This window comes from Phycodurus eques, chromosome 1 (genome assembly GCF_024500275.1).
Source record: "Phycodurus eques isolate BA_2022a chromosome 1, UOR_Pequ_1.1, whole genome shotgun sequence".
Taxonomy (NCBI): domain Eukaryota; kingdom Metazoa; phylum Chordata; class Actinopteri; order Syngnathiformes; family Syngnathidae; genus Phycodurus; species Phycodurus eques.
This window is the reverse complement of record NC_084525.1, coordinates 3,613,415-3,613,948: the sequence shown is the minus strand read 5'-3', so window position 1 is coordinate 3,613,948 and position 534 is coordinate 3,613,415. Positions and strand designations below refer to the sequence as shown.

The window sequence follows — 534 nt, the reverse complement described above, 5'->3', positions numbered from 1 at the left end:
CCCACGCAGGCACGGGCAGAACATGCAAACTCCACAGAGGTGGGATTGAACCCCGGTCCGTTAAATCCATTTGTCTGTTACTTTAAAGCACTTTTATTCATTCAAAAAAAGAGACTTGGCTCAATAAAGGTTGGGGATTTAAGCGACCAATATCAGCAATTTATGTATTTATTGCCATCAAGCCGTAATGAAATTGTGGGCTACAAGAACTCAGAATGAGAAGACCCTAGGTCATATCCCAAATTAACATTTGTAGCCCGGCTAGCTCAGTTGGTAGAGCATGAGACTCTTAATCTCAGGGTCGTGGGTTCGAGCCCCACGTTGGGTGTTGTGATTTACTTAACATCTCTCATCCTTGCCAGTATTTTTTAGCACAACTGTACGTATTATAAATTCATATATGTTTCAATGACACGGCACAAGCTTTTACATAGTATGCAGTATTCCCATATATTGTGTGCCCCTCGCTCGAGTAGCGTTATAACACGCCGCACAGAAAGTCTTTGCCGTGTCTGTTGGCTTGTCATGTAGACA

At 42.9% G+C, this 534-nt stretch overlaps 1 non-coding gene across 1 annotated transcript; it reads left to right on the top strand.

The window, feature by feature from the left end:
- The first annotated feature begins 255 nt into the window (after positions 1-255).
- Positions 256-328, top strand: trnak-cuu (transfer RNA lysine (anticodon CUU)). The gene has a single exon. It is a non-coding gene; the product is annotated as a tRNA-Lys (tRNA).
- Positions 329-534: the final 206 nt, after the last annotated feature.